This window comes from Amphiprion ocellaris, chromosome 20 (genome assembly GCF_022539595.1).
Source record: "Amphiprion ocellaris isolate individual 3 ecotype Okinawa chromosome 20, ASM2253959v1, whole genome shotgun sequence".
Lineage (NCBI taxonomy): Eukaryota > Metazoa > Chordata > Actinopteri > Pomacentridae > Amphiprion > Amphiprion ocellaris.
The window spans coordinates 22539554-22552625 of record NC_072785.1 but is presented as its reverse complement, the minus strand read 5'-3'; positions in this window follow the sequence as shown (position 1 = coordinate 22552625).

Genomic DNA, 13072 nt, shown 5'->3' with positions numbered 1-13072 from the left:
GGAGGAAATGCAGAGAAAAAAGAGGAGAGGACAAAAGGGTGAGGGAGAAGTTAAGGATGAGGAAAAAAGTAAGAGGAGGGAATGAGGAGGAGGAGAGGTAGTGAGCAAAGGGCTGAAGTAGGAAAATGAAAGGACAGAATTAAAAGGCTTGAGGAGAACAGCAAATAACGTCAAAAAGGGACGAGGTAGGCGATGAAGAGAGAGGTCGGAGAAACAAAGGTTAAAAGGAAATGGAAGACAAAATAAAGGGAAGAGAAAGTGACCATAAGAACAATTGAGATGGAAAGGAGGAAAAGGGATTTAAAGTAGATCAGGAAGCTGACAGTGAATGACAATGAAAGAGAAGAGGCAAAGAGGAAAGACTATGACCTTCATATATGAATTCTCACCTGCTTGTTGCCATAGCAACCAGGCATCACCTATTGCCTGTATGTCACTCTGCAAATTATTGTGTCTGCGTCAGTATGCATTGGCACATATTTGTGTTGTAAGACTTTAATCAGGTGTTTTAAGCTAGTTTTTATCGGGAGATCAATCCAAGGAAGGACCTGTGTGTGTGTGTGTGTGTATGTGTGTGTAGGTGTGTGTGTGTGTGTGTGTGTGTGTGTGTGTGTAAGATGTGGATCAGTATTGCAGTCAGTGCAACTTTATCGATGGATCAATCAAGAAACAAATCTTCAGAGAGGGATTAGTGCCACAAATGCTTGAATACAAGTCTGCAAATACAGCAACACACACACACACACACACACAGTCCAAACACATGCACACAAATAAACATGTTGCACATCTCGTGTTTGGTGGCATTTCACTGGCATTTACCAGAACTGTAAATGGTGAAAGGTTTTGAACCCGAGGGGATGCGGCATTTCGATGTGGCACCTTTGAACCACTCGGTCTCCAGGCTGACATGAAACATAGTCAAACGTCAAACGCCCTGCTGTAACACTTGTCAGTCTGATGTCATCCAAACGTTCAAGAGGTCTCTGATGTGATGGGAAAGTGCACTGCAGGGCCCAGCAGTCCCGTAAAGGATTATTAACCCTCACTCACGATGATCTGTGGTCCAGTGGTCATGTGGAACATCATCCAGTCATTAACGACCACAATGTCTGACGTTACAGTGAGCGTGTTGCTTTTTTGGATTTGAACCCTCTTCTTTCTGACCATTTTTTGACAACATTTCAGTTTACAACAATGGATTGTACAGCATTTGAGAATAAACATCATTACAGTAGATGTCTGTCTGGCAACGCTGTAACCAAATTTAAGGAAGTGATGCCATCACTATTAGCACCATTTACTGATAAAACGGAGGGCAGTTATTATAACTTTTTGTTATGTCTGAGGTCAACTTTTTCACTAGATTTAACCACTTTTCAAACTTCTCTGATGACCTCTTCTAAAAAGCACCTAATGTTAAATCTAAGACATTTTAGAGAAGCTTAAGCAACCCTCCATAGCGGCGCATTGCAAGCAAAGCACTGCCAGTGTGAGAACTTGGTGTTCCACTACAGACACAACTCTCTCTACAGCTATTCTGTTCAGTGAGTAGGAGAGATGACCAAATCTTTAATAAATGAGTGAGTGGTGATTTTTGTAGCATGTGATATGAGACTAATTTCCACTTGAATGGACAAAAACATGTTGTCTTATCCAATTCATCCAGAGCTAATACAATTGCAGCACGAGTAAGCCATGATGATTCAAATGCACAAGACTGAAGTGAAAAGAAGCTGCTCAGCATGCTATTATGTCATCTCCTGCATCTATTCTGCAGCTCTCACTCAGTCTCATTTAAATGCCTGCTGTGTTATTGTGATGAAAACCCAGCTGGGAGACAGAGAAAGCTTTTGAAACAGCATGAGTAATTATCAGTGCATGTTTTAGGAATAATTACGAACTAGTTTGCTAGCATAGTGGCACTTAGCTTCATCATTAGCATCCTTCAGGCACTCAATATAGGAAGTCAGCAATGATGTAGAGACTCTGCTGATCCCTGGGAAGGTTTTAAGTAAAGTGAGAATAAGACACAAGTTGATGTAAAAACATGTCATGATCACCCACTTAAAATCACAGAATCAAGGTCGACACCTACAAGTGGTATGACTCAGTAACTTGTAAAGGTCTATATGTGGGACAAGACTTTTCATAAGTTACATTTATTGTACTGCAACTCTTCTGAAAGCTTTAGTAAACCCTGCTTCATTAAACTGGAATTATTTTTTTGTTTGTCCATCCGTCACCAGCCTTTTCTGCTGCCTGAGCAAATCCAATACACATCCTTAGCCTTCTAATATTGCCAAGAACCTATCATTGTACTATGACACAGGGCAGCAGCACAGTGTGGGAACTGATAAAGGAAATCTAACAAGAGGCATCACATACCTGCTGAGACTTTCACAATGCTAAAAGTCTAAATGTCACCAGATTGACTATAAATGCCAAAAAGGATATACATGGAACTGTACAGCTCCACAGAATGTCACTATTTGAGTTATAGGTCCATCAAATGAGTCCAGTACAGCTTTTTCCTGAGAGGGACAATTGACATTTTGCATTTTACTCTGCTTCATTTTTTCACTGGACATTTTTCAAGTGAGGAGACACAAGTTTCAACACCGGGTGGTTTACGTTGGTTAACATTTCTCACTGAAAACAATGGTTGCTGATAGCCACATGCTATATGATTAATGAGACGTTTAAATAGTCATAAAATAATATTCCCCTAAAGGGATACCTTGACATTTTAAGTTTATTCTGTTTTTTTTCTACATCACTCACTTGGCTCACTTGTGTGCCTCTAAGCTGTATTTGTCCCCCACTCACCAGCCTTCCTGTTTTACCGTCCAAGATGTTTGTGACTGCATCTTGACAAGATATTACCTCCTACAACTTACACGAAAGTTAGCAATAAATCAAAGCTTAATTTAACCTAATTGAGCAGTCGATTATCTTGTTGTCCCTGATAAGGCCTACCACCGTGGTATCGTCTGCAAACTTTATCAGGGTGTTGGAGGAGTGGGTGGGGACACAGTCCACGGTGAAGAGGGTGAAAAGTGCTGACTAACAACACACCCCTGTGGTGTGTCTGTGTTCATCATTATGGTGCTGGATGTCAGGTTCCACATCCTGACATTCTGAGGCCTGCTGGTCAGAAAGTCTCCTCAGCTGGCTTCCTTACAGGGTTGTGTGTGTGCCAGTGTGTGAGTGTGTGTGTGTCTCTGAGTGTGCACTGTGACCGTTCTGACTCATCCTGGCTCAGAGTTTAGATGGAACCTGGATATTTTCAGAGCTGTCTGGCAAAAAGCCTGACTCACAGAATCACACCATATTTTGCTGTTTGACTTTGTTTCAGTGTAAAAGGTTAACTGTTAATCAGGGTATCATTCTGGCCGCCGGACAAAGGCGCACATCCTGTACTAACAATACTGTTCCTCCCCTCCTTCTGTCTCTGCATTCTTTTCTGTTGCTTTACTGTGAATATTGTCAAAGAGAACAAACTGACCATTGAGACTAGAAGGATAATCAGGTTTTTCTTACATAGAAAAATATCAGTCCGTCATTGTTCGTGAGGGTGAGTAATTTTGGGTTGCAGTGATGGATCTTAGCAGATTAAGTTCCCCAGATTGTGATGACTAGTTGGTCAACACTTAGCAGCTAAAGATTAAAAATTTGTCATATGAGTTTGTGGAGACCAAAAATGGTGCTAAAAAGAGAGTGAATATTTAATTCACACCCATCATGTGGCCAGAAACACAACTGCAAATGACTGAGAATGTCAATTTGTAATTGCTAAATGTGTAATTTAAGAATAAAATGGATATCATTGGACCTAAAATAAACACATTTATACATTGTAGCACATGCTTATCAAAAACAAATAAACATGCAAATAGAAATGATTGATGATCATTGTTTCAGACTGTAAGTACAATTACAAGCACACTTTGAGACCATCAAATGCATGCTTGCCAACATTCACTTCATGACAGAACAGACAAGTTGTTTACTTGCAAGTCCTTCTAAATTACACTGTGCCAGTCAGTGTGTGATGAAGAGTGTTTTTCCCAGTTGATCAGTGTGTTCTCTGTAGCCACCATTAATGCTATTAAAATATAAGGTTTTGAGTGCTGTAATTCTGTGAGGTCAACCAGGACTGAGATAGTTTGATGAAAGAGATGCTGAATCCAGGACAACTGGCTTGTGACCTTAAATCAGAATGGCTGAACAAATGAACCAAACAAGAAGGCATGAAAATAATCGTCACAGAGTATTGCATATGGTAGATTCTGTGAGATTTTATTTGCGTTATATGAAAGATGCCACATGGTCTGACATGACAGACCGAACACAAATAAATCCTCGGTTATTACTAATTTATCGGGCATCCAGACATTGTATTTCCTATGAACAAACAGGGTATGAGATTTGTCAGGCAGCACGAGTGGACATAGACAAAATGCTTTTGAAGAGAGGATTTGAAACCAAAGCATTTTTAACCATCTGCTTAAAAATGAGTGTTTGCAAAACATAGATGGCCAGTGGAGAAATAGATTATACTGCAGGACTTTTCTGGAAAGTTTCTAGAGATGTTTTCATACGTTAAAAAAAAAAAAAAAAAAAAAAAAAGCAAAACTGGGTCACCATTGGAATCTGTTTTAACTGCAGTAACTTTGTGTCTATGATGAAGACATCTTTAAAACATAAAGTTCAGCCTTTAACAGGTCAGCTTGTTGGTTTTTTTTTTGTATTAAATCACATCCTTTCGCCTACAGCAGCTAAATAGTTAACAGATAGTAATTTGTTTATATTGCCATTTAATGAGAAAGTGAATTTGCATGATTCAGAAACAGATGAAAGCTGATTGGAGAGATGGTCGGGTGGCAATGCTTTGACTGCAGGGGAATGTCTCGGTGAGGTTAGGTAATCAGCACTGTTGTTAGACAAACAGGGACTCAGTGATTAATCTGAAGGTTACTGGAGTTACACGGCTGCTGTGGGCCTTGTTTATCACAGTCTTTGAGAGAATTAAGAGCAGAGAAACAAAGATTCAGTCACTACAAGGATCTAAAATGTTTTTCACTAATAGAATAAATACAAAAGTTCACATGGCTGCCCTGCGTGTTGATGTAGCCCTTAAATGTAAAACAGCTCAGACTCAAGGTGATGCAGCGCAATCTAAAACAATATAATCATTAGCTGTGTGCTAGGAGCCCGACAAATTCAAGGATAAGTCAGCTCAGTGTATCATTTAAATGTTGATATAGCTGATAGTTTTTATATGTGGGAATTTCAATATTATTTCAACAAAATCACAGGAGCATATAGATGTAACAGACTGTATGAACACCATGTGTAAGTTTATATCTAGAAACAATATTAGACACAGTATAACAACACATGATAATATATTTGCTAGTAATGTCTCGATACCACAAATTTACCTCTGAAATTCTACAGTTCTTAAATCCAATTTTGATACCACAGCACAAAATAAACCAGGAAATGACTGTTATTCAATAGTACTCCTTTAAGTTGAAAACACTTAGGATGGAGCTTTCAAATAATAAAGACATTACTGTTGTTCAAAACAATATTCTACCAAACTGTAAAAACCATCAACTTTGTTTTGATGGCATACCATTTGTACTGCAACATCTAGTATCCTGAGACATGAAAGAATGCAAATAATAAGTAGTCTAGGTGTAATAAATACATGAAAAGATATAAAACATTGGCATTTTTTGATGTGCCTTTGTAGGTGTGTAACATGAACTAAGCTTTTCCTCACAGTACAAATGTCTAAATGAAACTATCAAACAGTGAAATGCAAAAGGCTGAAACAGGCTTATTTGGTCACCTGTAGGCTGCTTTGACTTTTTATTCTGACTTCTGTTGAAGTTTTTCTAAATATGAAGTTACTGCACATGTGTACAAAAACACTGATAAGATTCTTTTTGTCTCTGTATGATAATAAAGTGGCTGCACAGCTTGGTGTTTAGCACTGACACCTCACAGCTAGAAGATCCCTGGTTCGCGTCCCAGCCTAGGCCTGGGATCTTTCTGCATGGAGTTTGCATGTTCTCCCTGCGCATGCATGGGTTTTCTCCAGGTACTCCGGCTTCCTCCCACAGTACAGAAACGTGAGGTTAATTGGTGATTCTAAATTGTCCGTAAGTGTGAATGTGGCTGTGCTTGTTTGTGACAGACTGGTGACCTGTCCAGGGTGTCCCCTGCCTTCGCCCTAAGTCAGCTGGGATAGACTCCAGCTCCCCTGTGACCCTACAGAGTGTAAAGATAATGGATGGCTGTTCATGAAGTCAAAGAAACATAGGCACAAGTGTACAATTTCCAGTCAAGTTGAAGCCTTATTGGATGGGTGGCTGCATCTTCACCTTATTGTGTTTTTCTCATGCTGTCTTTCCATTTACAGTCAGTGGACTGTAAATGGAATTGTGCCGCCTTTAAGACTTTTCTTATGTTCAGTCTGAACACATCTCAACACACACTGACAGGAACACACAGGGACATTTAAATAGTGCTGCCCTGCTGCTGGTGAGCCCTTACCCAGGAGTAAAATCCTTCTTGTTGCAAGCCAACACCCAACTTGATCTCTACAGTCAATATCTACCTTGATTAAATGCCAAAGTGTTTTCTGGCAAGTTAAGTACTTTGTTGGCTGCGGTGAACTGGAATGATTCCTTGAAAATCTATGCTATCTTGTCATTCATCCTGCGTTTCTCTGGTTACCATAGCAAGCAACGTTTGGATCGACCCATAACTGTCAGAAACTCACTGTAAAAGAATGTATCAGACTGAATGCACATAGTCACACTGGACCTAGCCATGCCTCAGTGTTGATTTGTAAGATTCAAAACATAAATATTCATTCCAGGATGAATGTGGGTCTGTCCACAACAGGGCTGATGCTCAGCTTTTAACAGTCCAACTGGCAACTGGTGCCATGGTCCCTAGATTCATTTCTTTTTAATAATTTAAACAGAACACTCTTTTTCTTCAATGCTGTCGTAGTTTCTCTGACATCCGTGATGTGGAGGTGAAGAAGAAATGCCCGTTGACACTGACTTTGCTTTTATTATATGAAAGAACAGCATCAATTCAGACATGGACTGCCTGGAAGGACTCAGCCGAATGATCCTCGGAGGACAATAGCCCAGTGGCCAGCTTTATACCTTTGGCAAAATATGAGATCATAACATCTGGTTTCTGTTTCAGACTTTGGTACAAAACAAGACCTCCCACTAGTCGTGCTCCGAGGCTCTGTATTCCCAAAGGGACCTATCCATCACTATCTGGACAGTGGACCCCTATGTCAACATTTGCATTAAGTTTCTCGGACTGACAAACACATTCCATTGAAATGAGCAGCATATGTCTTTAGGTTCCATTATGATAAACAACTCCTATCAGATCAGATACTACAATACTTCTCCAAGTGTCACTGATGTTCTAGCTGGCTCAGAACGTCACAAACCACTATAATGATATACTGTCTGTAATAGAGAATACAAAGTGTATGTCACACTGACTGCTTCTACTTTTAGTAGATGTGCTATTGGAGTAACAGGACTGCTACTTTTAACATACCTTTCTGAAAAAGGCCCTTCTGACATTGCCCATGTTTCAGCTGACTCAGTGTAACCACAGATAAGAAAGTAGATGCAAAAATAATACAAGTGGAAACCACATAATAGCACGTCACAACAAACTATTACTTAAAGAATGACAGGAGCTAATGCAAGTTTCCCTGGGCACACACCTGCTGCTTTAGCTGACTCAGTGTCCGTGCATCATATAATAAAGTGAAAACTAATACAAACTTTGCATCAAATGAAACCTCCTTGTTCTAAAGTGCTTTCTGAAAACATCCCCCTGGAGCAACCGATAATCTGGCTGACTCAGTGTCTTCATAGCCACAACAACATATCTGTGTTAAATAGGTCTTTCATCTTTAGGAAGGTCCCTTGAAACTAATTGTCCCCGTATGTAACTGAATAAGACAGAATAAGACATGCTTTGCTCAGCAGCAATTTTTTAAAATGGACTAAACCAGAATGTATCTTTTTAGCAGATATACTTTTCAGTTGAAAACTTTGCTTTATAATGGTAGAATGGTAGTATCCTTGGCCGAAGGTTACTTCGACACTGTCTGTTGTGTGAATTGAGCCTCCTTTATAAACCCTCCAGGCTAAATACCATCCACCACTTAGAAGTGAAGAGTAGTACTCTCTGAAAATCTATCCTAATTCACCTAAGATCACTGCTATCATCAGAACATCCTCACTCAACTGTGTAATTTCCTATCCCTCACTTTGCTTGTTCCTTCTCTCCTCTTAGCTTTTCAATTTGCTTCATGAGCCAGCTCTCTCTTACCTGACCATACACACTCCTTGCATCTGTAATGATCCAGAAATTTAAGTATAAGCTTCAGTGTATCTGCCTACAAAGAAAATAACAATAAAAATGAACGAATTGATATTGTGCTGAATATAAAGTGAAAAACTATTTAAAAATAGCGTTTAGAGAATCTATTTGAACTATTGTTAACATATCTTGTGAGAAAGTCAATTCAAACCAACTACAAAAGCATTCAAAACCACCATAAATATGAAGAAACCAAGCATAGAAACAATTACTAAGAGACATAAAACAACTGCTTAGAGACCAGGTAGCCACAAAGACACATAAGATGGCCACAAAGACATAGAAATTTACTCAAAGACAGACATGATGACTTCAAACACAACCATCTTTAGAGGCACAACATCAGAGAGACACAAAATTGCCACAGGCACAAAAAATAACTTCAAAGAGACACAAAACATCCATAAAGACACAAAATGGTGACAGAGGTACACAAAATGACAATGACAATTACACTGCTGATAAAGTTAAATTGAGAGTTGAGTTGAAGTTGGCAGTCAGGATTTAGGGTCCTCACATATGTTTGGAGGTTGCACTTAAAAGTCTTTACTGCTGAGTTAGATGCACTGTAATAGTGTCTTACTGTCTCTCCAGCTCCAGAATTTCTCTCCATTACGGTTTGTCTATTTGGCTAAAGGAGTGCGTTGGTTATAAAGTTGAAACAGATATACAATATTGTTAAAATGTAGTTTTACTCCTAAGAAGAAATATGTCCTGTTAAAAAAAAAAAAACTTTCTAAAGTAAGCACTGCAAATTTTTGTCCTTCACTGGTTAACTAAGTGTGTGAGCTAACTACACATATGTTTTTAGAGTGGTTGGTATTTTCACTTCATGCCCGAAGCAACATCATAGATTGGGGTGGGGTGGAGCGGTGTGTGACACGGGGTAAAAATCAACCAATAAGACAACTAACAAACAATATGTTTAATTGTAGGGCTCAGAAATTGTCTTAGAAGTTCTTGTGAGTGTTTGCCGTCAGGATTTGTCACTTAAGGATGACACTAATCTTGCCTTGGTTTATACTGCTTCAGGATAAACCAGTGTTTGTAAAACACATTTGTAATGTTATACATTTATTGAAACATAAATTGTAACAATTGTGTTCTCAAGGAACGTGTCTTTAGTGCTCATTGATCAAAATGTATTTAACATTTTTTAAATTGAATTAACTGAAAACTTCAAATCATGACAACATGTGTTTTTTAATTTGTGACAACTTAAAATTATTTGATTGCTTCAACCCTGAAAAATGATTCGCTCATAGTTAACATTCCAGGTCATATTGAATAGACTATTTACATTATGTCAATGACACCAATGTTTTCTTTTATTTGGAAAAACCTGAAATAATTGGTTTGTTTCACTTTTTAAAAATTGCATGCATCAAATTAAAAATATTTAAGTTAATCCAAATTCATGGTTTGCATTGAATTAATGTTAAATATTAGTTGTGATCTCTTACTTCAGTTTTTTTGGGTTGAGCTGAGGTTTTATTTTTTGCAGTGCTGATGCTGAGGGGCGCATGTTCAGGTCGTGACCTCCGGAAGTTGATGATCATCTCCTTCGTTTTGTCCATGTTGAGCAGCAGGCTGTTCTATCTGCACCAGCCCTCTAAGTGTTTCACTTCATCCCTGTACATTGATTCCTCCTTCCCCCGAATGAGTCCCAGCACCGTAGTGTTGTCAGAGAACTAGATCATCTGGATCCCCTCTTGTGTGGCTGCACAGTCATGTGTTAGCAGTGTAAACAACAGCAGACTGAGCACACAGCCTTGAGGAGATCCAGTGCTCAGCGTGATGGTGCTGGAAAAGTTCTGTCAGACCCTGTGTCACAGAGGTGTCCCTGGATTTTCTCTGCATTTCGCAGCCTTGATTCCTTTTGAGAGCGCAGACCTGGCTGAGCAAAGAGCAGTCCTGCTGCATCTGTTAGCAGCGAGTGCACCTCTGTAGTCATCCAAGGTTTTTGGTTGCCACATGCAGTGAAGGTCTTAATTACAGTGACATCCTCTGTACACTTTGCAATGTAGCTGGTCACCGCATACTCCTCAACGTCAGTCTGATCGCCCTGTGAGGTTGCTGTCTTGAAAACCTCGCAATCAGAGTGACGTCATAATGATTTCAAAGAAACAAAAACAACCACAGACACAAAAGCCCAAAGAAACAAGCAGTGACTTTAAAGAGTGACTAAATGAGCGCAAAAAACTCCAACCAGCTACAGAGTCACAAGATGACCACAGAGACAAAAATTTACTGCATAAAAACAAAAAACCACAGACACACAAAAAAACTTCAAAGACACATAAAATGACAACAGACACAATGCAACCCCAAAGAGACACTTAACAATGATAAAGAAATGCAAACAACCACAAAGAGACACAAAACGAGCATAAAGAAGTACACAGTGACTTCAAACTGCCACAAAATGACCACATATGAACGTAAAACAAGAACAATGAAACACGCACTGACTTCAAAAAGACAAAAGAAGAACACAGACACGCAACATAACTTACTAAATAACTGACAAGAAGTGTCCGTGACAGAACATTTTTTTAGTTTTCAATGAAAAAAAATTCTAAAAAGGAATAAACAACCACAGAGGCAACCACAAAGAGGCACAAAAACACAACAGACACAACACAACCCCAAATAGATACATGATGACTTAAAAAAACTCTGATAAAACAATCATGAAGAGACAGAAAACACCCTAAACAATGAAACTAAATGCAAACAGTAGCTATGGATTGCAAACAAATTAAAATTTATAACCCTAACTCTAGCAAAAACAGTAACGAGACATAGACACACAAAATTACCACAAGAGGACACAAAAAACACCTGCAAAGAGACACAAGTTTGCTTTAAAGACACACAAACCTACCATAGACACATACTGCCACAATGAGATGGAAAACAAACATCTTCAAACACACAATACTTTAAGAAACACAAAATACACACATAAACACAACTTCAACATGACAAAATTACCACAATCAGACACAATGACTGCAAGAAGACATCTAATATTCACTATAAGACACAAAGAGCACATTTGTACACTTTGTTTGTGTTGTTTTGTGTCTCTTTCAGTCCCTGGATGTTGTTCATACGCCTCATGGATTGGAGGCCTTTCCCGTGTCATATCTCACAATCCACCCTGTGTCTCCATGTGTGCATATAAACGTCTGTGTACATGAGTCAGAGAAACTAAACTTATTTAACAGCTCACCGCTTTTTTTTTACTGCCTCCATTTAGTAGTGAAGCCATTGTGAGTTTCTGGTTTTAAAAAATGTGCATGCCCGACAGCGTCAACAAGAAAACACTTTGTCAAAACCCCTTAGCTCCACAGGACCCTGCCTGAATCAGTGCCACACACTGAGCCAACATGTGTACGATGGTAAATATGGCATGTACACGATCACCCATGGTGTCAGTGATTGATTGCAGCCGCATGACGTATTGCACTTAAGTAATCAATGTACCATCAGTCAATCTTAGTCACACAAAGACAGAGAAAAACCCAAGCTGAAAATGCCTCTCTCTCTCTCTCTCTCTCTCTCTCCTTAATGACTTACATCCTCCCTCTCTCTGCCACTGACATTAATAAACTAATTTACCCCACTTAGTAACCTTTAGCATACATTCATTTCCTAAACTGCTCAGTCTGTTTAAGGTCCTGGCCGGTAACTTTTACCATTTCATGTACTGTTGTCTATATATACCTAAAATGTCTAAATTTTTGTACATCCTTGTAATTTTCGAGGTTCTCTTAGTTGTTGGACTATTTAATAAGAAACAACTTTGTTTTTCCTCTGCAAGTAATACACAAGTAGTGTGTAAGTGCGGTCATTGCATGTGTGTTTGTACCACAGACTTGGTTATCACACAACCCAAACTCGCCTCATTACCAAGGCAACTGGCCAACAGAAGCTCCATTTTGTTTTCTCTCTTTTGAAGAGCTTGTAAAAAAAATCAATAATGTAGATTCTGAATACACACAAAAGCATTAATACACACACAAAGTCAAGATTTCTGCAGGCAATAAAAAAAAACACTTCGATTTTCTTCTTCACTCTGATTCCAATTATGGAAAAACTGAAAAGGACACAACACCTTTCTGACAATTGGAATTAAATTAAGATAACACATATAAGACTGATTTCTCCAACATGTAAATGCATGGTGGGTAGGATTTGTCACACCTTGACTGCAAACTGTCAGCTTTTCTAACCCTGCTGTTGTAGACTACTGAAATCACATAACCCGACTGCCTCTTAGCTATAAATTAACCTGTTATACTGTGAAGGCATTAATTTATCCTAATTAATGCCTGGCACAATGATTGCACACTAGTGTCCTGGTTATTCCCATTTCTGTGTCACGGTTTGAGGGAAAGTTGAACCCAAATGAGAATACACAGAGCGGACGGCAGATCAGAAATAAACAGGTCTTTATTCAGAAATTCCAATTGTTTCAGTAATTAACTCAAAAGCCCCTAAGGCCAGAAACTGACAACAGGAAGGAGGTGGGAAGGCAGACTCCTGGGGACCAGCAGTCAGGGAGGTAGAGGCAGGTGCTGACGGCATGCAGTGGAGACTCTGGGTCCTGGAAGTG